General features: G+C 37.3%; 1 long non-coding RNA gene and 1 pseudogene across 1 annotated transcript; both read left to right on the top strand.

The window, feature by feature from the left end:
- Positions 1 to 3,451: 3,451 nt before the first annotated feature.
- On the top strand, positions 3,452 to 7,500 carry LOC145785778 (uncharacterized). The gene is made up of 3 exons (XR_014291211.1): positions 3,452 to 3,610; positions 6,110 to 6,231; positions 7,353 to 7,500. It is a non-coding gene; the product is annotated as an uncharacterized LOC145785778 (long non-coding RNA).
- Positions 7,501 to 15,461: 7,961 nt separating this feature from the next.
- On the top strand, positions 15,462 to 16,967 carry LOC145785319 (folylpolyglutamate synthase, mitochondrial pseudogene; annotated as a pseudogene).
- Positions 16,968 to 25,335: the final 8,368 nt, after the last annotated feature.

The following is a 25,335-nucleotide window of genomic DNA, read 5'->3' as shown; positions in this document are numbered from 1 at the left end:
GCAAGTGTATGCAGACGGAGTGACTTGAATCATGACGCGTCGCGTTATTGCCGCTGCACCAACAACAACCAAGTAGTCACTGGTTGTTTATGTTTGTTGAGTACAAAATACTGATATGGCGCATTCTCTTACTCGGCACGTCACGAGCACACAGAATCATCGGTTATTTTACTTTGTCGTACCCAAGCTTACGCCCGGAAGCCTATTTGTAATCTGCAAGTGGGTGCAGCAGATGGAGTGTCTTAACCAGCAGACACTTAAAAATATACTTTTCGCTATAAACGATATAAACCTATTGTATCAAAAAGAAAGAATTCTTATTTGGAGTTCCCGATCACATGAAAAGAAAAAGCAAAAATGTCGCAAAAAAAAAATCAAAATTTGATCGATTGTGAGAGTCCTTATCCTCGGACTGAAAAGCTTTGAAATCTTAATCCTGGAAGTTCTTGTAGAGGGTTTCAACCACTGAAGAAGAACCGGCCATAGAGTTTGAAATTTCAAGTGATGATGATGATGATGAGCAATTTCGAGTCAAGTGGATTAATAGACAAACTTCATCACTAAATTGACGTCATCACTTGCACAGCGAAAGTTGATAAAAAGTCTTCACGAGAAACAAACGAGATTATGACGGCACAAACCAGGCAAGCACATGACGAGGCATAGCAGGTTTGGAGACACAAGCAGATATATAATAGGTAGTCTGCATAAATGAAATATTTCGACAGTATCAAGCAAATTACTGGAATAAAAAGCATGCCGGAAGCACTAATAAAAACAAACAGAACAAAATGGAGGCAGTTCATAAGGGAGATCACAGCTGATCAAACATGATCAATCTGTTGAAGAAGAAATCTGCACAAGTAAGAAGCTTACGTAAATACACACGTCTCGTATATGCCATACATAACAGAACTTGCGTTTAAAAATGAAAATCAAGTTTTCAAGATTTTCGAATTTAGTTGAAGAAGTTTAATGTGTTTTTTTTATGGTCGCACATTGTTCATTTGGGATCAATTCCAGAAAAACACTTCATGCGGCTTGCTCTGTTGATTGTAATCATCCGCCAGTGGGCGATAAGTTTGTAAACTGCTAGGCCCGAAGGTTGCTTCCGGCATCCCCTTCCGACATAAAACATCTGATATATTGTAAATGTTCAAGCGGCTTAAAAAATATTTATTTTAGTAGTGAAGAGTTAACATTGTTCATCTGATAACTCTAGTGACGTCATCAACCTTGACTTTGCACAAAAAGTTAGAAAGTTTCATGTCAGTATAAACGGGGTCTGTTGAACCAACAGGAATGCACAAGTTGGTCCCAATTAAAAGCTTAGTCAGCAAATATATGACAAATTAACATTGAACCATATTCAATGATTCAAAAAATGTGTCTATGGTTAAGAAAATCACTTCTTTACCATGCTTGTAGATTAACATTGGCAACCCAATTACCAGTAGCAAGTGAATGCGGTGATAATCGGAATAGGTTGTAAAGAATTGAATCAGAATCAAGTGAAAAGTGACAAGGAGACACTCTGGTTTTGTCTTTCTTGATCTTGATTGTTGGTTTTATCGGCTACAAATGATACCAACTCAAATCGTGCACTGGCCTGATTGGCTTCTGAAGGACTTTGGTTTTAAATTATTTAAAGCACGACACTACGCTCATTGTTTCCATCTGTTGGGTCTAAATCTTCAACCATTAGAGTAGTGCCTGGGCACAATAAAAGCAATTTATATTTTGCTTGTATCTGTTTCGGTTTTACGTCATATTTTGGTATGTCTAATTGCTTGTGCAGAAGTTTTATGTTATCTAAGGCAGAAATAACTTTTCAATCGCATTCTTAAACGTGTTTTGATTTCGGCAACTGTGCTTGTTCATCATTCATAGACCGCTGCGTGTAGCCTATATTTTCCAAAATTTTGAGTTATATGTTGGTGGGTCTAAGAACGTGCATTGTTGCAGGTAGTAGCGTTGGCAGGGGAATCCAGGGGTACTTTTTGACCCAACCTGGAATGATTTTGGAGGGCGAAAAATTTAAGAAACCACCGCGTTTTTCTTAGAGGTGCCGATGTTGGGCCTGATGATCTCATTGGTAACGAAAATAAAAAAATTTCCTTTCAACGGTCGTGGTTGCAGGGCGCGAAACGTCTGTGAAAACATAAAACAGTTCATAAGTGTGCGCTTTAACTTTCTCATTTATTTAATGAACTCCGCAGCCACTGCAAGAAAAGTAAATAATCTTAATAAAGATCTAAAGTTTTCAGGATAAAACGTATGTTGCCAAAATGGTGAGGAAAAGTCGTTGTTGCTTCCAAATTTGGAAAGAAGAAAGAACTTTATATTAAATCATCTTTTTCAAATTACCTCACAGAATAATATTATTGTCTATACCGATTGATTCATATGGAAATGCCTACAAAGGGATCATTCAGCAAAAACTCAACCAATGACACTTGATCCTGTTATGCAGTGGCCTACGTGCATTTATAACGTGGAATCATGGAGTCTGCTGTTGATTGGATGGCTGTTAGTCTGGAATGGGATTTCCAGTGAAGAAAGATGTAACAAGATTGTAACAAGCTTTCTACAAGGAAAGGAAAACGAATTCGATGTAACAGTTGTAAAATACTCACTTCCATGTAAGTTAATAATTTCCTGCTCACTTCCCAAGTGAATAATATTCTGCATCTTTCACAGGTGCAATCATTGCATGCAATTACAATGAAAATCTTCAATTGCGATCAAGATGTTCTTGCCATAGAATTTAAATTTACCCTCCTGACCAACGAGACATTTCTATCAAGCACAAAACTAACTCTACTTGCAGCATTTATTGCACAAGTTCCTTTAAATAAGAGTTTTAAGTTATCTGTCATTTGAAAGAAAAACCTTACGCCATGTTTCAACAAAATCTTGATGAGCAGCAAAACGTTTTTTGGATACAACAAAAATTAATATTTTTATTTAAATTAGGCTAGTATTTCACCCACTCCAATGTTTAATTGTCTTTGGAGACACATTAATGTTTGTGGAAAGTGAAAACCAATTTTATTGAAACCATAAGCTGGTTTAGGTCTGATTTGGACCTCAGCGATTGAAGGTGATGGGATCTTTTATAAATTATGGCATTTAATTCAGTTTGAGTTTAGTTTCTACATTTTGGGCTCTTTATTTCTTTATTGAATCCACCACGTCATATTTGCTTACCACGCTTTCAGTATAGAAAATAATGTCGGCAAATTTTCGAAATATTTCAATTTCTCAAAGTGGAGACCAATCTGTTTTTGACAGTATGTCGCCTGCAAACTTAATTGTTGCAACTCGAAACAGATACACAGGAAGCTATTTTCCCTTCTGGAAAGAGAAAAACCCATTAACAAGTCACTTGACTAATAGACGCGTGACCATATTGTCTCTCACAAGCCACCATGTCAGGATATATCTGGATGTTTTGTGGTAGCCGAAAAGTCACTTTCAGAGTTCTGATCAAGGAAGGAACACGTAACTAAGAAGCGAGAAACGACAAAATGAATAAACTTTCAATGTTTTGCGGGATTTTTGTTCTTCTTGTTTTCTTTAGTGGATTCTCAGAAGCAGGCATCACCAGGTAACACTCATAGGCCTAATGCAAATGCTATAATGTCAATTAATCAGGGATAAAACTTATTTTAAGCCAGTGGCTTCTAACTTTGTTTGATGCATTTTTCTCTTTGTTTATGTTGGATCATTTCATTTCTATGTGATTGAACAATCAACATAACGATCACTTGGCACTTCTGTGCTGAACTAACATTCTTATTAAGTTGTGGCGTCTATGGATAAGCAACCTTAGTTATAAGATAAGTTGTCGCCAGGATTATAAGTTTGTTAGGCCAACACAGAAACTCAACAACCAGCAGCCTCAAGCTAAACGAAAGAACCACAGTAAAGAACCACTCACTGACTTCAACACCATTCATCATAGCACATGACTAGGGAACAGTGTTCCGAAAGCTAGCGCAACTTACTATTGCCACAGCAAACTCGCAGCATCAGGCTAAGACAGATCGTTTAAATCTACCTTGTGAAGTAAGCAACGATCATGCTGCTAAAAGCAAAACTCAATCAACTGCAAATAAAAATGATCTTAGAAGAACGCTTCAATTTTCGTACGCCTCGATAGCTCATTTGGTTAGAGCGTGACTTCTGGAACGAAAAAGCTTTAAGATCAAGCGGCGCTGGTTCGACTCTCGAGGTGTGCGATTGAGCAACGCACGCTAAGGACTGCTCTCCATTCAGCGGCACCTAACGGATGGAATAATTCCCCGGCAACAAGACTTCAACAATCGAAAACTTCACTCTGTCAATCTCGGTGACCGGCCCTGCGTCAGTGATTCAAATCCTCGACACTCAACAGTCTACAAGTATGCAAAACTGGCAGGATTAAGCTCTGCAAGAAGCGTTTCCAGTTCGAGGATAAAGATTCAATCAATTTTTTTGTTCACGTGAGAACGTGTCAGAAGTGTGAGACACTTTCTCACCCCCCTCCCAAAATCCAGTCTGAGCAGAATCGTCAGTGGAACAGCAAGCGCGGAGATTGTTTAGCTGCATAGCTGAAAGTAAAGTCTCAGACAGAAAAATCCGTCATTTTTACATTGATTAAAAGTCTGCAGACGTTGAATCAATGTAAATATGACGGATTTTGCCGTCTGGGGTGCGGGTGTAAGCTTATGACGTCAAAGAGTCAATTTAACCCTCATCGCGGGCATGCTGTATGACACAACATATGTCTTTATGCTAAGTCGGATAAAAAGATGTTCTTGTCTCGAACGAAAACCTTCAACGGTCAGGATATGACAACATGAGTTCAAGAATATCTTCAATTTTACATTTGCAGCAAAAATGGTTTAATCAATTACTAAAAACAATGTCAATTTAAAAACAAAAAATATTTAAGTTAAAACTAAGTTAAAATTCCCTTCCTGAAATCATGAAATTCTTCCCTAGAGAAGAATTGCTCCTCAGTTGAGAACCACTGACTTAAGCTCAATACTATTTGATTGACTTTAGACAATTACAAAGATATTTGATAATTGTGTTTAAGTTAATATCCGTAGGCCTAAATTTAAAAACAATAAAAACTATTAATACTACAAAAAGTGCTCAATGCTAAGCAAAAAAGCAAAGCAGAGCGAATTAAATCAAATATAGTTATTACTATCTGAATCCTTAGCAGCCTGTCTATTTGAATAAGACCTACTGATGATCCGTTAAAGGTGAAACAGGCTGTTAAGGCTTCAGATAGTAATAACTAGTGCTTCTTAAATTTGTAGTTGTGTTTTATTAATTAAATTATGTGGACTTAACATTAACATTGCAACATTTTTCATGTTTGGCTGACTTTCAGCAACATGGTTCTGTGTTTTACCATGCTGGTCAGGTAGTCACTCCTGATCTCTCCCCTGAAGAAGTCAGTTGTGTCTGATTGATGAAACGTCGGAATAAAAGAAGATTATTACCTCATACATCTTGTGATAATCCAGCTTAGTTTTCACAAAAAAGAACGTATATCATGTTTAATTGCATCACGTGTCTATGTACGTGTCTATGTACGTGTCTATGTACGTGTCTATGTACGTGTCTATGTACGTGTCTATGTACGTGTCTATGTACGTGTCTATGTAACTTCCACAACAGGCTTGAATCTAGTTGTTTAATATCTTCGTTTTTACCAAACTCATGTTCAGCAAACAAACGTTTCGAAAACTATACTGTTTTCATCTTCAGTGTTATAAATGTTTATAACACTTTTATAACACTGAAGATGAAGACAGTTTAGTTTTCGAAACGTTTGTTTGCTGAACATGAGTTTGGTATCTACATTTTGGACTCTTTATTTTTTTTATTAGATTAACCAGGCGTTCCAACCATTTTGCTACTAAATCTTCGTTTTTGCTACTTGAAATAAACATAACTTTACGGATATAATCTGAAATTTTATAGATTGTCAAATTCAAAGAAATGCAATTATTATTTGTCTTGCCTAACCGCAAACATTTTATTAACAGTTTATCGAATTAATCAGATTGTGGCAACCTGCTGTACAAAACATTGTTGTTTTTCCCAGCTTGTGTCCGTTTGGTCCAAAAGTCTGTAAATATTTGTGCCGCGCCCTCGGTAAGCCTTCCTGCTCCTTCCGTTGTCGGGTCAGTTGCGCTTTGAAAGAAAAAAGACGAAGAGAACGTGCGGGTTAGTAGGCTGCAAACATTGGTGTATGGTTCTTATCTTGATGTGAACTTACTTCATTTTGCCAGGTAGGACGATGGTCAAGTCACATATGTACTTACCAGTGGTGTACGGTGACATTTTTTTGGGTGTTTATTTTTTTAATCAGGCTTTAAACCCACACTAGGTTAGCAGTTTACGCAATAGCTGTAAGATCATGTCAAAATAAACTGATGTGATATAAAAGAGTCACTGCGCAAATCAAGCAGGTGTTTGAAACTTCCTAAAACATTGGAACACCCAAAAAAAGGGGTCACTATATAGTATCTACACTCTGAATGGAAGTGTCGCAACAACAAAACACAATCATGGTATTGGGCTTTGTTCTATAACCTTTGAGAGAGATGTGAAAATTTGTTGCATGGCAAACAAGGAATTGATGGCAAAATAATTGTGTTGAATGACATTGTTCCAGCTATACCTTAACCAACAAAACAATTTCAAACGTTTTTAGCTCTGGTCTAGTCAAGAAAAATATTCAACTGCATGATATAGCCTACTATACAATTCTGTTTGAATAAGAAGTTTTTTTTAGAATGATGTCATTTAACCAAATTAATTTGCTGATCATCATTTGCTTTCTTTGGAAAACTTCTGTTATCAACCGAAATCCTGTAAATCTCATGGTCTTTGTGTAACTTCTTTTGAAACCTGAATCGTTATCAACTTTCAGTTTTGGCTCGGGGTTTCGGCTAATTGGTGAGCATTCTAGTTGGACAAAGATCATTTAAACTTGTTATGCCTTCGCATTACTTATACGTTTAACACTGGTGGGGGGGGGGGGGGGCACAGCGGCCGAGGAACTCGCGCTTTCTCTATCTTTTCTCGATACAACCTTTTTATTTCACCATAAGTAAACCCGTTTACCCAAAATCTAATGTTTTAAACCTTGACTTCTTCAATTTTCACCTTGTATCTGTGGCATAACATTCGAAACCAACCCACAAATTGTGTGGTCACAAGCAACGTGTTGGTGATGTCATAGAAAACACAGCAAACCATCACAACAAACAATCACTCAAAACTCTTCGCGTACTGTTTTCAGTCCATTGTGTTTTGTATCAAACTAATCTTTATCATTTCAGGCTCAAGCTCCTCCTAAGCAAAAGAAATCCTTACTTCCTACAAAGATGAAGATCCTCTTTTTTTGGTTGATTTGATTACACAGAAGCGGTTTCATTTCTATACTTTGTGAAATATTAATAAGCATTATCAACGCAATGCACTACTTTCCATTTCTGTGTTCCTACTCTCAGTAGTGTTGACAGGGGAGTCCAGGGGTAAAATCAAGACCTTTGTCGAAAACCTATCTTCAGGTTTATGCAATAAGTCGTCTATAACGACCTCGGCACTTTGAAGCTGTAGCCTATTTTCTCTATAACGTTGTAGTAGTGGCAGATAATTGGTGCCAACGTTGTTTTTTCCTTATCTCACGTTTGTTTTCAAGGTCGTGGCATGCCTGCAGACAACTTCACTCTTTAATCTCCTGTAGCTTGCCAAAGTTATTGAATTTATAACCGCATTAAAGTCTCAAGGTGTGCGCAACGAAAATCAAGGTTTTATCCCCATTCGCAGACTCAAATAAATCAAAAAGTAAAGAATTGGAAGTTATGTGTGCGGCAGCAAAGCGAACGCGGGAAGGGGATAGGCTCTTAAAACATAAAAAAGTTTTGTAAGACAAATGAATTATTGGACCAATCAGAAGTTACAGGAACAGCCCTTCAACTAATCAGAAGTTGTAGGGAAAACAGAGAAATAATTTCGATATAAAGTAAATAAAGCCAACGTTTCGTAGTCCACAGTTTAGCATGGAGGGTTAAGGCAGTGACAGTCATTTCGATGACGTGTGTTCGATTCCTACCCAAACCATAACTATTTTTTCTTCCGTAATCACCAAACAAAGTTCAAAGTAGGATCAATTCTTTGGCTGATTGCCAGAAGGGTCACCATTGGACGGTAGTCACTAGAACATGTTTTGATTGGTTGGAAGTGTTATCGGGTCTTACAGAAATTGTCATGTTTAAGTGGCTACCGAGGGAAGGTTGTAGGAAGGTATCAAGCCCCTGCACTTCAACAGCCAATGTGAATAGCATATATGCATACGTGAATAGCTGATACATACTACTTCTGCAGGTCAACCCAAAATAATTTTCAGTATCATGTAAGGTTGAAATCAAAAATCGTCCCAGTTTCACATAGGAATTGGTAGCAGGGATGGTATAGTTACTGTTTAACTTTACAGCGTTTTAATTGTGGCAAATTGGACAGATGCATGAAGATCCTAAATAACTTTATATCTATGGCTGCAAAAATTAGTAAAATAATAAATTAATACGGAACATCGGGTACTTTATCAAATTAACATTCATTCCTTAGCTCTGCCGTGATTTGGCAGACCGCCATTTTTAAGTTTTCTAGATAAACGACTTTTTGTATTTATAGCTGTAAAATTACCAAGGTAAAACACTTGAAGTTTACTTTTGTAAGGCTGGAACGCACAACCAAACAAAATTTTTAAGAATGAAATTTGAGCCAAGTTTTTTTTTTTATTAAAACATGGCGTATATTTGGTTTTGCCAGATAACTAGTTATAAAAAATGTATTAGGTTTGTATGATAAAACCTTATATATACTCTCGATGTTGACTTTAACCGCCTTATTGGCTTATTTGATGTTATACTTTTGTATGATAAAGCCTAATATAAGCTAAATATTGGCTTTGACCACACTATATGTTGGCTTTGTAGCCTAAATCAAACCTAAAGTACCGGTAGGCCTCTGGATTTCTCCAAGAACTGTGTATCATTTCGTCACTGTAATCTGTAGATAACTTTGCTGATAGCCTATCACAGAAGCCTGCTATAGATTAAAAGTTATAGGCTAAAGGCCGATTTAAAATCAGTTGCTGGTAGCCTACTTGATAAACATGCCTTCATTTTAGGCTACCGTACTACCCTGGCTAGCCTACACAGCATCTGGTAGGCTACGGTTGATTAAAAATGACCAAACACAATGAGTAGCGTACTCCCGGGCCTCTGCTTTAAAATCTTAATAATCGTGTGCAATCTAAGTTATTTAGCGTACCGTAAAGTCAACTAAGCCATCAGTACACCAGTAGGCTACGAAAAATCAAACTGATCGGCGAGACGTAAATGATACGGCATTTAATCAAAAGAAAAGCTAGTGTGTTCGGACGGACATTTTTAGGCTAGCCTACATAATTAAGTATAGCCCTACTTAGTGCTTAACAACATTTTAGCCCAATCCACTTTATCGAACGCTTTTAAATCCACTTCATGCAACTCAAGAGATGTAAGATGTGGTGAAGTAGCCTGCTGCAATGCTGCTGAATTTTGCCTGTTACGTGACGATAGGCTATCCTGTTACGTGATTGGAGTAGACGAATGTTAGGTTTCAGAAAATTATTTTTGCACAGATTAGGATATGTTAGGTTTTACACACCAATTATCTCGAAAACCATACTACACTGGGGCACAAATTTTTGTCAGGAGATGCATGAAGTCTTTAACCGTAGAAAAATGCAAAAAAGTCATTTTTTGCAAAATGGCGGATGATAGGTTTACCAAAATCACGGAAGATCTACCTAAACAAAAAACACAACATAGAATCCTATGTTCAATAAAATCGTCAACCACATCAGGTAACATGAAAGTATTGGCCAGATGGGTTTTATTCGTTATTTTGTGGCTTTCCAAGTCAGCACAAAGCGTTTGTGTAAATTAACATGACTAATTTTCTTAACAATGTTACATTTTTTGTGCCTTATATGACAAAATTATCATTTCTGTTGGGTGGCAAATAGATAGATATATTATCAGTGATGTACGCGCATACAAAAATATTGACGCCATCAGCGTAAACGCAAACGTTCGAAAAATCATACGCCGTATGCGTCAACGTAACTTGTAAAAAAAGTTGGCGGCGTCAGCGTTAGCGCATACACTAGCGCAAACTAATTTTGTTTGCTAGGTGCCAAACATTCACACGGTATAAACCACTCAAAACAAACAAGTTTTATTTTGAATTTTCACGAAGAAACACAAGCATCTGAAAGTGTTCATCTGACATTTTACTGTGTTTTGGTTCCAATATGTCTTTGCCCATTGAAAACATTCTTTCAACTGCAGCGCTGGAAGGTAGGCTAATTGGCGTGTTGTAGCGAAATAAGACATTAAAAAGTATGCGTTGACGCTATGCGCTAAAAAACCGCGAAAACTTTACGGCGTAGCCTCAAGCGCAAACTATCCAAAAAAAATGTGGCCGCAAGCTTAAATTGGTCGATCGAGATGATTTTAATTTTAAATTAAAATCATCTCTCGAGGCAGATCTGATTTTCAGACTAAGATCATGGAAGCCTTAAGAATCAAACGTAACAATCCATCTCTCAACCGGCAGTTATTCGCCTGTGGCTCATCGTTCCTTTTGTGTGTGTTCTAATTGTTTTGTCCAATGCCTGTAGTCTACACCTCACGTGATCTGTTTCCCACCGCATAATTTACTCGCAATCATTCTCGTATCATTTGTTCAGTTTGTGCTTTCAGTCCAGAGTGTCGTTACAGTTACAGTGCATAGTCAAATTTATCTTACGATTTTTCCTTTTATGTATTGCAGATTTAATTCCTGATGAGGACACACGTACGTGTCGAAAACGTTTGAGTTTATTTTATTTAATTATGTTATATTTTGTGTGAAATAAAGTATGCTAAACCTGCTAAAGTTACTATGTTTTATTTCTCTATGGTTTAACAAAGCAAACTCTCTACCAAAGCTTTATCGTTCTTTTAAAAGTTGGGAAAGAGGATTTGTGAATTTCAACTGGTATATTATTCCAAATTTTTGCGCCAGAGTATTTTATAGAGCGTTGTACAGTAGTTTAGTGGTTGCGTATCGATAATAATAGTAATCTAGGTTGGTCGAGTTTCGAGTAGGCCACCGGTAGTAAAGTTGTGAATATTGTTGCATTTTCCTACAATTTTAGTAAAAAGGTGACTTTATTCAACCATAGACAGATAAAACCAAGCAACCACACGACATTTAACATCATACATTAGGCCTAAAGATAAACTATAAACTACGAACGTTTTCGGCCATAAACATGTTAGCCCTTTTTCAAGTAACGAAAAATGACTGACTTTACATCTAGCCTACATTAAAAATATATAACTGATCTACACAATAAATTCCCGGAATGAATTGAAAAACGAAATGTATAAGAATGAAACGGCAAAACAGGGGAGAAAGGCACATCACATCACATATTATTCCCGTATACAAAGCAGTTAAAGCGGGTTATTATTTTCAGCTTGAATCTAGGATTCCCTCCTGCTTGTATTCAAATGTCGGGTACAAGTACAAGTTCACTTGTTCGCATGACTCGAATTGTACATACATTGGTATGTCCACGCAGTGGCGGCTGGTAAGTTATAGAAATGGAGGTGCTGCGGACTCTCGTGGCCTATGTCACTTTACATTTTGGATGTAGATAGGCTACGTTGCTTATTGCATGACATATTAAATTCAAGCAGTTTTTTTCAAAGATGGGAAGTAGACCTATCCTAAAAAGTATTAGTTTTTCTAGTGCCTACCTATTTGCGTTCTTCTGTAACTAACATAATACTAATCAGCGAAAATGTAAACTACTAATTGGTTTATTGGGTAACACTTAACAATGCGTAATTTCACAACGTGAAGACGGATTCAAACTGGTGTCGCTAATGCGCCGTAAGCAGCTTTTGACGTCACCACAGCGCCAGACAATATTATCGCCTTTTCACATTGCTATTTTTCCTCAACATTCGCCTTTTTGCAGTGTGCTGCTTCAAACACAGCACATCGCTTTCCTATTCGCTTATACTGTACAGGCAAGTAGGCAACTCAAGAAAACACGCGGCTCTACGACGTCACAGTTGAGTGTCTCTTCAGTTGCAACCTTGCGCAAAATATTTCACAGCACGCAGAGTTTCCAAATATAATTTACACTTACAACAGTCAGCAATTCTGTGAACAGAGATCATAAAACACATGTTGGGCAGAAGAAACGCTAAGATATTTGAGAAAATTTTTGTGAAAACTTTCATGGGAGTGCTGCAGCACCGCAGCACACACTAGCGAGCCGCCACTGTAGTCCACGAGAATGAGGGAGCACTTAGATTTAACTAATTTGAACAAGCAAAGTGCCATTAAAGACCATACATTCGATTGCCAATCATGTTCAAACAACAAACCATCCTTGAAATCTTTTAGAGTTGTGCGTAAATGTTCCACCGAATTTGACACTAAAATCGGCGAGGCTTTGCTAATAAAATCATGCAATCCTCGCCTCAATACGCAGTTATTTGCCGCAGGTGCTTCCCATCTGCTTAACGTCTTTTCTTAATTCATCAAATGATGCGGTTTTGCCTCGCGGAATTAACCGCCATGTGATGTACCTTTATCCCCTGTTTTACCGTTTCATTCTTATGCATTTCGTTTTTGAATTCACTGTGTAGATGAGTTATTTTTTAAAGTAGTTTTGAAAAGTGCCAGGTAATAAATTAAAACTAAACTGGTACATAATTTTAGCAATTTCAAACTTGTACAGATCTTAACTTTAGGATATTGAGTTGTTTATAAAAGGGTGTGAAATGGTCAGCCTCTTTGCCTTTCGCAACAGCATTGACTGCCTTATTTTGCAAAACGCTAAGCTTTTTTATATGTGTTTTGTATGAGGACCCTCAAATTGTCAGTCCGTAGCCTATATTAGATATGGATGCAGGAGAATAGTAAAGCTGAAGCAAAGTTTTGGTTGATAAACAATGTTTCAATTTAGAGAGTAGCCTATACCAGTGCTCTTCAACCTTTTTGTCCGTGGTACACCTTTTTTCAATTTTTAATAACTTTGTATACCTCACAAATAGCAATGTTTAATTGTGCACAGGAAGAAAAAAAAATTAAAATTTATTTAATTGGATGTTTGTTAAAGCGATTATAGTAGTCTTGAACAGGGCACAAGAAACTACGCATGCAAAAGTGCAAAAAAACGTCAAAATTGAAGTTAATTTAATGGCTAGCTTGTTGTTACATTGTTTCGGCAAGTTGGACATAACGTGGTGTTAGCTCTTCTTCTATTCCTCCCCGCATTAAAGAATCAATGTCAAGTATCGAGTTTTGTTTGTTTGACTTGATCTCAACAAGACTGGAAAATCCTTCTTCACACAAATAAGTGGTAGGCATCTGCACCAAGACATCAATGGCTTTTTGCGCGAGATTTTTGTATTCGCGAAATTCAAGAAGAAAGACCCAACATTCTGTGTAATCCACTTCTCTGAATGAGTATTTTTGATTTAAATCAGCCCGTAGTTCCAATAATTCCTCATCCTCAGTTGGTTCGTCATTAATAATCCACGAGTTTGCTTCCAGACATTGGTCGTTATCTTCAGGAACATACCTAGTCAAATTGTCGGCAAGTAATTTCAGGTGACCAACAATAAAGGCAGACAAGTTATCTTCAGTAGCAACGTCATCAAACTCCTAGCTGGACTCTTTCATGTATTGATTTAAAGGGGTATTAAAGGAAAAACCTGACTTGGCGATTTTCCACGTTCTTTGTGTTTAACATGCTACCATAAAACGATTTTCAATAAAATTTTGCCCCATTGCGGTCTGACCACCATTGTGCGCGTGCTTTTGTCAGAGCTTTCAAAACGAGATTGGCCTGAGCAACGAAGCGTGCGACTGTAAAGAACGTCATAAAGTCTACGTCATAAAGTCTAGCAATCAACCGATCACGCAATAATTGTTACTGCGGGCGATTTGACTGTAGGCTATGTATGTATGTACATCAAAACAGCACATTTCAACATCAAAACAGCAGACAGTTTGCTCAAAACATCAGATGTGGTAACGTGGCTTTTGTTATTGCTGGACTTTATGACGTATTCTTGAGCTGTGTTTGCACGTTTTGGTCATTTTGAAAAAAATGAAAATAAATGAAACACTGGACTTTGGGCCTTGCCAGCGCCATTGAAAACAAATTTTTTTGGGTAATTGTTTTTGAAATGTATTCTTGAATGTTCAGTTTACTCATTTTAATGCTTAATTCCGGTTTGAAATTTTCCTTTAGTATGCCTTTAACACAGGAAAGTCATTGAAGTTCCTCGACAAAGCATTCTCTTTCCAGAGTGCAATTTTCATCTTCAGCGCATTGATCTTGCTAGTTGAGCGAAATATATCACCCCCTCTCCCTTGAAGACTGATGTTCACTTGGTTCAAACGAACAAAAATCGACGCCAAGTATGCCAATTTTGCAATCCAGAATATGAACGAAACTTGGAAGCCCTTGGGTCTCCGTGTTCAGTGTAAAATGCCCCTAATTGTTCGCGAAGTTCAAACAACGGGAAAAAACTTTCCCTCGCGATAGCCACCGTACCTCTGTTGTGACTTCCACTATCACAGATCTAAGCTGTATAGTGTATACCCTTCGTATACCCTTCTCCAGCTGTATACCCTAGTTTTCATCTAGTATACACTTGGGTATACAGTATACCCGGTTGAAGAGCACTGGCCTATACCAACAGATTTGGAGAGTTTGGAAGATAGAGCATCAATATGAGGGAAAAAAGAAAGATTCTTGTCAATGAAGATACCAAGGTATTTAACAGTGTCAACATTTTTTTTAGAAATGGACTAGTAGACCGTATGATCGTTGTGTTGTCTCCCTGTCAGTATGGAAACTTGTGCCACTTTTGCAGTGTGCACTGTGCAGGCTATACAACTTGCATCAAAAGCCTCTACAAGTATGAGAAACTACCAGCAATAACCTATCAAGGCTTTGTCAGTCCGAGGGTAAAGATTCAAAAACCAAACCAACAAACTTGCATATTTCGACCATGAATCACTTGTCCTGTTTCTGGCTAATATACCATTGATTGATTGATCTTTAGCGTAGTTTTGAAAGTGGGTTTAAAGATTAGTGAGCTTCATAGTCCATAATGAAATCAGCAACAAATAACGCAACTATTTCGCAATTTGGGTGAGCATATGCTCGGGCGGTAATTGTCAGATATAAGCTACCTCACTTCTAAGTATGAAAACAACGGATATGCGAGGGAAGCAAAGTTAAACCTCAGTAAGTTGTCATCACATTTTGCTGGGAGCCGTAGCATTAGGTTCAATTGCATTATCTTTATGATAAAATGGAGAAACAAGATGCAGAGTATGTTGAGGCCGTACGAGCTTTGAATAAACTCAAATGGAAGAACAAACTTTCTGTTGAAGAACAGTTGCAAGGCCTTGAGGTTGTGATAACACGTAAACATCTCGACAAGCTCAAAATAACCGATGAAGACATTGCGAAGATGAAAATTATTTACATCACCGGCACTAAAGGAAAAGGATCAACAAGTGCATTTGTAGAAAGTATTTTAAGACACAATGGAATTTCCGTCGGATTTTTCTGCTCACCGCATTTACTGGAAGTTAGAGAGCGCTTCCGAATCAATGGAAAACCGATTTCACATCAAGTTTTTACGAAATATTTCTGGGAAGTCGCTGAACGATTAGATATTACTTGTGAAGTTGTGTCTGATAGGCCATACTACTTTCGCTTCCTTTTAGTTTTGGGTTTTTATATTTTCAAGCATGAGCCAGTGGAAGCCACAATCATAGAAGTTGGCATTGGAGGTGAATGTGATTACACAAATGTGATCAAGCAGCCCGCTATTTGTGGAGTGTCTTCTCTTGGAATTGATCACCAGGACATTCTTGGAAACACATTGGAATCCATAGCTTGGCACAAAGGTGGGATATTTAAAAACAACGCTCCTGCTTTCACGGTTGAACAACCTCCGGAAGCAATGACAGTTTTGCAACAAAGAGCAAAAGATGTTGGAACAAGCTTACAAGTGGTTTCTAGCTTTGATAACTACTTCAGTAAAAGTTGTTCCGAAATTAAATTGGGACTACCTGGTGCACATCAGAAGCTAAACGCTTCTTTGGCCGTGCAGTTGGCCAATTGCTGGCTGAACCAAAGGTCAACGATTCCGCCAACTTTACAACTTTCATTAGATGAGCATTTTATTGGAGGATTAGCCAGCTGTCAATGGTATGGGAGATGTCAGATAATTAAGTTTGATTCCATTACTTTCTATTTGGATGGGGCTCACACAATGAGGAGTCTATCATGCGCAGCAAAATGGTTCAATAAAGAATCAGCTGAGGAACAGTCAAAAATAAACAAAGATTGCAAGAAGATCTTGGCATTTTATGTCTCTGATGACAGGGACTCATACAACTTGCTCTCACCTTTGCTTGGTTGTGAGTTCTCTTGCTCGCTATTTACACCAAACACAGCAACATTGGTGCCTTCAAGTTTCAGCGATCTGGATTATCTTAAATATTCACACGAAGAGAGAATGCAAAAAGTCTCTACAATTCGTTGTAATTGGTTGAATCGTTGGAAAGATCAAAATCCTCCACAACCAGCTCCAAATCCGTTTGTGTTTGAGACAGTCGCCGATGCCGTTTGTTGGTTAACAAAGGATAGAGAACCTGAACTCTACAAGAAGTCATTGGAGATGACAAGAAGTTGTCCTGAAGTATCTGCAAGACCTTCAGCCAAGCATCTTCAAGTGCTGGTGACAGGAAGTTTGTATCTTGTCGGTGGATATTTGAGAGTTGTAAAACCAGATCTGTACGACTAGAGTAAATATTTATCAATGATATTTTATCCTATCATTTATACAGGCTTATTTCATGGATATTTGTAATAATATATAGCCTACTGTGATTCATTATATAAGTGGAGTATAGACTGCCTGGTGCTGTAGAAAAACTGCAGCATGTATTTTATAATCTCCATCGCGTTACTGACATCAGGTAATGGGGAAACTCCGGTCTTCCTGCCTGGTAAGGAGAATAACACCTTGATTTTCTGTTGATATGGGTGTTGATCACTTCAAACACAACATGTTTTCTTGGGCTTTTGTATGACTCACTAGCTTGTGTTTGTGACAAATTTCAAACAGCACAGCACATCATAAATCACTGTCCAGTGTTTCGACCTGCAGAACATGTGGATCTCATAGTCCCTGATATGCAAACATTGCACTGGTTGCAGCAATTGGAAGATGTTGCCTGAATTGCTGCCTCATAAGCAAGAAGAAAATGGTATGGGTTTTGAGTTTGTGGCAAAATAGCCTATTCTTTCTTGGCAAAATGTGGTGAGTCGCCTACTCCACTATGCCGTACTTGCTCTCTTGGCTAAAGCCTTTACATTCTGAGCTGTAAAAACCATCAAGGGCAATACACATAAGTCATACATGTCTATTCACTGAAATGCTTTCATACGTCACAATGTGCTGCTTATTCGATCAGAATCTATGTTTTGAAAGGAAATGCGCAATCTCACATGTTTAACTTTAACTTAGCTGACCTCCAACAAATGGAGAAAAAATATGGTGCCCTTATTAATTATGGTGAAAATTACTTTAGTGACATTATTATGATCAGTGGCGCATTTAGAAAATTTGTTAGGGAGGGGGGGGGGGGCAAGACATTGTATCAGTCAGCCGCTAGGCGGCTGACTCCGCGGCTGAAGGCCAATGGGGGTCTGGGGTAGTACACACGGGGTAGTCTCAACGGAAGTACACAGAAAGCTCAAATTTGGTGGAAAAGGCTGTTAATTGGTTCAAATTTTTTCTACTTGGGTTAAAATTATACTTTTTTGACTCTTTAAACAGGGGGGTATACCAAAATGTCATATGATGCGTCAGAACGGGGAGAGGGGGTTAGCTGAAGCAGTCAGAATACCGTCAGGTAGGGGGAAAAGGGGTCCAAAATCAGGAGCGAATCCGCAGAAGTAAGTTACTGTTCCAATCAATGAACCAACAAAAGATATAAAACACTTCAGAACATAAACAATAAGTTAGTCCTTCCGACCTCGAATACCTTTTGAACATTCTCGGCGATTCGCAATGACAATTTACAGTTTAATGCGATGGCTGCGCTTGGCAAATATATCAATGACTGCATCGTACTCGAGTACAATATCCTTGTTTAAATACATCTGAGCTAGACCATCCAAACGTGGCTCGGTCATGGTCGTGCGGTAATAATTTTTCAGGTACTTTAGTGAACTGAAACATCGCTCATTGGAGGCAGTTGTAATTGGAAGCGTAGCAAAGATTCGAAGTAATTAATGGATAATAATCGGATAAGTGCCGAGTTGTTCAGCAGCTTGACACGCATCCACAAGAGTCGCAGGTCGTTTATCCGCAGAAACTGCAAGCCAATTCGCTCTCCATCTTCGCAATTCAATAGTAGCTGCAAAGAAATTTGCTTGGTTCAACATCCAGCATTTCATGGTAGAAGTCAAAAATCTCGTCGATCGGGCAGTCATCATCTTCATGAATCAATGAAGGCAGTAATGTGCTGACTTTAAAAGCTAGCGAGCAGTACTCATTGAATCTCTCGTGAATTTGTGTCATGCAATTGTCAAGAAAAAGAAGAAAAACTTTTCGTTTGAAATAGATCTCCGCAGTTTCAGCTGGAATGTAAGGTCGATGTTGTTGTCTAGGTGCTCTCCGGGGCATTCGGATTTCTTCGCCAAAAACTGAGCAAGCCTTAAATATTTTTAACTTACTGTAATCAAGATTAAACTAGAAGTTGATTTGGAAACTAAGAATATTATTGACAAATTACATCGCAAAAAGGATATCCCCCCGCGCTAGGATGAATCACCCAAGCAATCATGTCTTGTGCTACAACTTTTTTTTCAAGTATTTTTTATTATATTTTTTTACCTGATCATTAGGGGGGCCATCGCTCCTTATCCTCCCCCCTAAATGCGCTACTGATTATGATGTCATGTTGTACGGAATGAAATGCAAAGCAAGGATTTTTTTTATTGTGTAACGTAATAGGCTGGTGTAGCGGATGACGCGGTTGGTTGTCATGACGTTCTATTTTCAAGATTGTGTTCCTTCTAATAACCAGAACTAGTTGTACTGTCTACATGGGAGGAAAACCTGTTAAGTTTGGTGGCTTTGTTTCAAGCATAGCGACATGGTTTCACGTTTTGGCAAATCGTTTTCTGATATTAAAAACGTTTTTATTGACATTCTGTACATCATTTTGTGTTTTATTCACGTTTTTGATGCTCCAGTTTCGACATTTTGGTTATGCTAAAATAAAAATTGTAATGGATGTTGGTACCATACGATACCAACCATTCAGTCATAGCGTGGTGTAGCACTCTGCCAAGCTATATTATTGTTTATGGCAACACTTCTTCAAACAGATGTCGAGACCTTTTGCTCTACCTTGCCACAATGGAGAATCTTTTTTCGACGAATGTGGTGTTGAATAACTGATAGCAGACCACATCATCAACGAATGTACCCTCTTGTCCACAAAATAGAACATAAAAGTTTTATTGCGTGTCTTGGATGATCAAACTAAAAACTGGCTTCTTTTCAATAACTTGCCTATTTATAGAGTGGTAGCCTAAAACATAGACCCTCAGCCCAAGAAGCTCAAGCAAAGACGACGAATAAAAGAGAGAGATTGTTTCTTTTCCATTCAACAATACAAGTCAAACACATAATGAACAAATAAATAGTAAAAAGCGGCAACGAACCTTGAGAAGTGCTTTTTACATGAAAACACACAAATGTTACACGGACAGTTTAAAATAATGGACAGATTAGTATGGGGCGGCGTTTGGAAAAACACAATTTAGCAATTTTGCAACACATTTAGCTAAATTGCATGCAATTTAAAAATTGAAAGCAATATAACTAAATTACATGCAATTTAAGGTAAATTGCAAAGATACATATATATTGTAAAATACACATAAATTGCGAAAATTCAATTTAGCTATATTGCAGAAATTTAGCTAAATTGCAAAAAATGCAGGTAAATTGTAAAATACAATTTAGTCATTTTACAACACTTTAACTAAATTGCAAAAATACACTTTAATTTTATTTCAGCAATTCAACTAAAATGCAACAGTTGCAAAGGACTGTTTAGTTATATTACAACAATTTAATTAAATTGCAAAATTGCGTTAAATTGTTGTTGTAATATGCTAATGAGGACAGCCGCGTTTCCATCTGTTATTTAAAGAATTGCCAAAGTCGAATGGGACGGTTTTTGCTGTTTAGGTTAGGCCTATTCTATTTTTCATCTGGTACGGTACGTACCTGTAGATAAGTAACGCGTCGTTTTTTACAGTTTGATACGTTTTAGAGCCCTAGGTCAGTTGTGGCAGTTTTGGGATGTGGATTAACAATTCCTTTGGAGAACCAGGCTTAACTCAGTAGGCCTAACTGTCTGACTATTAACCGTCGAATGTCTTTCAGGCTAAAATCGACTATTATAAAATTGACTCATATGCTTTTGATTTAGAGTGACACACTGATAGGACTTGAAAAGGTTGCTTGTTAAGCTTATTTGGAGTGCAAGTGCATGTTAACCCTTTGCTTTTCAACGTTTTTTTGGAAGTTAACTGCTCAAGGGGGGGCCATTTTTGGATCAAATTCAATCAGCTGTTACGAGTTATCCGCTGATGCTATTTCAACAGAAGTTGCACTGGTGTGAAAGCAAATCATTTGTCCATAAGTTTGAAAACTCATTATTTTAAAATTTTATATGTTAAACTTGATATTTCAATTTTTGCAAAGGTACCTAAAAACGACAATTTTGATTTAACTTGCCGCCTTTAATTAACCGTGCTAATCCGATTTCATGCAAACTTCTAAATAACAAAGAGCTCGATCGAACGCACGAAGTGTGTGTGCGGTGTGCCGAATCATTGCATTGATTAGAATTTACGACTTGCGAGCAAATCTTATTGTAAGCTACTCAGTACTCACTGATTCTAAAATAGATACAATCAGAGTAATATTGTTACACGAATTTGAAAAAAACAAAACTGCGTTTGTTGTCTTACATTTTTGTCCTAAACTAATGCATTCCGAAACTCATGGCTAGCTTCTAGTTTTATGGAACCAAATTTCTCATAAGTAACACCTTAGCCTGCTTGAATAGCTGTTTACATCTTCGTTTGTGTATTTTAGGTCTACAATTGAGTTTGTAGTATGAATATTTTTAGTAGAGAGAAGACAATTGAACAAGTTGTTGAAATAATCTGAAATTTCTAAGTTCAAATTAGGTGCTTTTGAAATTGTGGATTTGTGTCAAGTCGCATCACAAATATCATGCAGGCCACATCATAAGTCATTTCGCTTACGAGTGTTTATAAACATGACTCATAAATTACATCCACAAAAAATACAGCATTTACATCAACAAAGCTAAGTTCGAAGCTCACTTTTTATTGAAGATTGTGTCAATCAATTTGAAAATACATTTTTAGTCCGCCAGCGTCGAAATAATGCAACAGCGAATTGAGGAACATGCGTAAACAAAGGAAATGTGAAATAACCCACAGTCAGCAAATCTACATAAATTTAACGTTTACAAATGTTGAATCAATGTAAAAGGACTGGATTGCTGACTGGGTCCTTATTGTTTGAAGCACTAAAAATACGCGTAAAAGCGACAACGTCAGCAAGGCAGTGATTATGTTTCTGGCCAAAAAAAAAATAACGTTTGACTTCAAAGATAAAAATGATTATAACGAAGCTTCAAAGTTTGTCGTAAAACATTTTACTGAGATACAATAAACATAATCATTTTGTGCCAGATTGTGAGAAGACTTCCTAGATTCTTTCCAACCATTTGCATGATTGCAAATTATTTTCTATAACTTTACATTGCTAAAAAATGGCTTCTTTGTTGAAACAACGTGGCTACAATTCTATAAAAAATTCTTAGGCCTACTACATTGAAGTAATGAAATTTTTTTTGTGATTTTGCTGATGACGTTTTACAATATCCGAGAAGTAAAAAATAATAATGATGAATTATTTTACAAAACCGTGGTTTGCAAGTGCTTCACAAAAAATTGTTGGGGGAAAATTTACTATTAGACGTAAAACGTTTGTAAAAGAAATTTGTCGGTTTACGTATTTATAATGTTTATTGCGCTGTTATCGAATTATAAACTGCCTGTAGGCTATTGTCTACCTTTGTGGTTGCCGGCCAGCTTAGAGCAGCATGCAAACTAAGCGTTTATGGTATTTGCATCGTGTTATGATTCTCGAAAATTTCCCACAAGGTCTTTATTTTTATCGTGATATTTTGTGCCTCTTCTGTCCTAAACTTGAAGTTATTGTGCAGCACTATCCACATCGGTTTTTAGACTCAGTCTTCATTGAAAATCTTTTGTGTGGTGCATCATTTCAAATAGTGTCTTTCCCTAAACTGTTACACAAATCGCCCAGAACCAGGTTGATTATTATGTATCTTACAGCAGTTGAGAGCCCGTTATTGTATGTGTGGAATTATTAGATGTCTGACTAAATTCATGCCAAAGTCGAGCAAATTCTGCTTTCGGGATCCTTGCCGTTATTTACTGTATTTTTTGTTGATAAGTTTAGGCAGCATTTTTCCAAGATAAATGAAGACATCGGTATTGTTCGTCACTTAGATTTAGTTTTCTCAGCATTATTTATTCATTCTTTGATCCACTAGTTTGTCCCACTTTTGGTATAATCGGATCGTTTATAAATGGCGGGTCTTCACAATAGCCGGCCTCTTATACATTGGCGCAACGTATTCAGATGTTGAATCAATGATGAAGAAAGCTGATTTGTTGTTTGTCTTATGTGACGCCTAAATTTATGCCTCGTCTACATTACAAAATATTTTGTAATGTACATTGTGTACATTGTACATTTTGTTTGTAGGCCTACATTACAAAATATTTTGTAATGTAGATGAGGCATTATCATCTTTATTTTGCGCTTTTTGGAACAAAACACAGTGCACTGTGAAACAAAAATACAGGACATAACAACAAGTAGGCGACATAAAGCAGTGAAGGGACGCCATCGAGTTAGCTGCTACGTGCAAATGGAGCCTATCTCATAATTTTGAGTGTATCTCACAATTACTGTTTGCAAAAACGCTATTTCTCCGGCTTCTCCCAAAAGCATTTGCAGTGATACATTTCCTCAATTGCAAGTTTTGTCAATGAGAGCATTTCCATAGAACGTTTATTTCGAAACCAGGTTTTCGTGTCTTTATCCAAGAAAAGATTTCTTATTGTAACGTTTTTTATTCGTCAATGAATATTATCTGCTTGAAACAACTGTTTTGAATAGTTTGTGGCCTCCATAGCCTACTATTTTGATCGTGGATTGCTATTCTTCTTTGTAGAGCTGATAACGCAAAAAAGCTTGCTATTATTGTTTCTAATTAACAGCTTTGCGATCACTGGCTTTTCTTTGTAGCATAAGAAATAACGCGCTTTGTATTATTGAGGTCAAACCAAACAAAAGAAAGCAAGAGGATGCTTCTCTCTGCTCGCGCATATCGATGCACGAAGCAATTATGAGCTTATGGCTTGTCATCGCAATGTAATCCATTTCACGCTTTGCTGGAAGTTAGCTAGAAATAGCAAAAATTCACCAAAATCTTGAATTTACAAGAAAACTACACAACTTTTAGCATCAAATTTAATATCATCAGATCCGCCTGGCAATTTTAGGAAAAGTCAAGAAAAACCAAGTGCATGGCGTTACTGTGCTTCAAATAATTAAAGGAAATATGAGGGGGGGGCCAAATCTGGCCTCCCTTTGAGGAGCAAAGTGTTAAGCGTGCTTGCAAATTTGGGAAGCTGTTTTGAATTTTTTTTTTATCTTAGTAGCCTACCTTATGCTATTAGCACACTTTCTGTCCCCTTTCTCTCCTTTGTCAAAGGTCCAGGGGGTAAGCTAACCCTCTGCTTCCCTCGCTGCTGGTAGAAACATTAGGCCTACATATCAATATCATCACATGGAACGTTACGTATATACACATAGCCTACAATTAATTGGTAGGTCTATCTCCAAATATTTGAAAATCTCTCAGGGCATGTACACCTATAATGGTAAAAAAGGGCAAAAAGGGCATGTAGGGCAAAGTGGGGCGTGTTGTCACAATTTTTACAAATCAGCATATATCTCGTTCTGTGCCAATGGTATCGAGATGCTAGATAGTGCAATTGAAAGAGGTACCATTCGACTTCTTTTAGCTACAGCTAAAGTTTTTCTAGATTATTTCGTTTTTACATAAATGCATGTTTAATGCAAGTAAATGGGCTGTGACAACACGCCCCACCCTGGGGCGTGTTGTCACAAAATTTCTGCACATGCTTTATGACTAAAATATGACAGAAACCAACAAAAAATAGTTTTAAAACAGGCTGAACGAATAAAAAAATATGCGAAATGCAAAGAAATTAATTTACAACATATTGGTAAAAAGTTTATGCCCATTGTCAAAAGCAATAAAAATATCATCTTGAGAATTATGTGTGTAGCCTATCATTTATCTAATATTAATTTTTTTTTTCTAAAAAAGCGTTGTATTTTAACAAATACGCATATTACCTCGTTGTATAAGCAAAAATATTTTTTTATGTTTCTTACATCAAAAATGCACACCATGGGGCGTGTAGTCACAGCTGTGACAACACGCCCCGTGGTATGAAATCACGTGGTTTCAACAACCATGTGTACATCTCTACTTGCATGTCTTATCTGTTTGGTATGATGAAAAGAGCAGGCTTAAAGCAAACAAATGGTATCTTTCCTGATCAGTTATGATCATACCTTAGTTTTCCAGACCATTTTTTAGTTTAGTTATAAAACCTGATTTTGCCCAAAATTCAATGGCACTCCTCATAATTTCTGCAGTGGTGACAAATTTATTAATCTTTACTGCTTGTGCGAAAGAGAACTGAAAACTATGCCTTCCATTGAAAACTCGTAGTTATACGCTTGGGTTATCACATGGAAATCGTGCTGTGACAACACGCCCCTGTGACAACACGCCCCACTCTGCCCTACACCTATGATGGTAAAAAAGGAGCCTTATGACATATATATAATATAAAGATAAGAAGCAATAAATAAATAATAATTCAAGCCACAACCTATCAAAGTTGAAGTTCCT

Source organism: Aplidium turbinatum, chromosome 16 (assembly GCF_918807975.1).
Source record: "Aplidium turbinatum chromosome 16, kaAplTurb1.1, whole genome shotgun sequence".
Classification (NCBI taxonomy): Eukaryota; Metazoa; Chordata; class Ascidiacea; order Aplousobranchia; family Polyclinidae; genus Aplidium; species Aplidium turbinatum.
The sequence above is the reverse complement of the archived record's forward strand: the minus strand, read 5'-3'. Positions and strand labels throughout refer to the sequence as shown.